This window comes from Arachis hypogaea, chromosome 5 (assembly GCF_003086295.3).
Source record: "Arachis hypogaea cultivar Tifrunner chromosome 5, arahy.Tifrunner.gnm2.J5K5, whole genome shotgun sequence".
In the NCBI taxonomy this organism is placed as follows: domain Eukaryota; kingdom Viridiplantae; phylum Streptophyta; class Magnoliopsida; order Fabales; family Fabaceae; genus Arachis; species Arachis hypogaea.
The window spans coordinates 50,426,484-50,427,245 of NC_092040.1; the positions used below are offsets into that span (position 1 = coordinate 50,426,484).

A 762-nucleotide genomic window follows, 5' to 3' on the forward strand; every position below is an offset into this window, starting at 1 on the left:
AGAGTGCTTGGCTCATACACTGCTCCCAATGCAGATCTTTATGGAAAAAGCATTGTGGTGCCTCCTATAGCTGCAAACAATTTTGAGCTGAAAACTCAGCTAGTCACACTTGTGCAACAAAATTTTCAGTATCATGGACTTTTTCATGAAGACCTAAATCAATTTATTTCTAATTTTTTGTAGATTTGTGATACTGTGAAAACCAATGGAGTGAATCTTGAGGTATATAAACTCATGCTCTTCCATTTGCTATGAGGGATAGAGCAAAGCTGTGGTTAGATTCTCAATCCAAGGAGAGTCTGGATACTTGAGACAAGGTGATCACTGGATTTCTAACTAAATTTTTCCCACTACAAAAGCTGACTAAGCTAAGGGTGGAGGTTCAGACGTTCAGGCAGAAAGATGGTGAGAACCTTTATGAAGCTTGGGAGAGATTCAAGCTGCTGACTAGGCAATGTCCTCTAGACATGTTCTCTAAATGGACTTAGTTGGATATCTTTTATGAGGGCTTAGGTGAAATGTCCAAGATGTGTTTAGATAATTCTGCAGGTGGTTCATTGCACATGAAGAAGACACCAGAGGAGACTACTGAGCTTATTGAGTTGGTTGCTAACAACCAATATTTATACGCATCTAACAGGAATCCTGTGAACAATGGGACTCCTCAGAAGAAAAGCGTTATGGAAGTGGAAGCATTTAATGCTCTTCTGGCTTAAAACAAAATCTTGTCACAGCATATGAATTTACTTACTTAATAATTGA

At 38.7% G+C, this 762-nt stretch overlaps 1 pseudogene; it reads right to left on the reverse strand.

The window, feature by feature from the left end:
• Nucleotides 1-378: 378 nt before the first annotated feature.
• On the reverse strand, nucleotides 379-469 carry LOC112804323 (small nucleolar RNA R71; annotated as a pseudogene).
• Nucleotides 470-762: the final 293 nt, after the last annotated feature.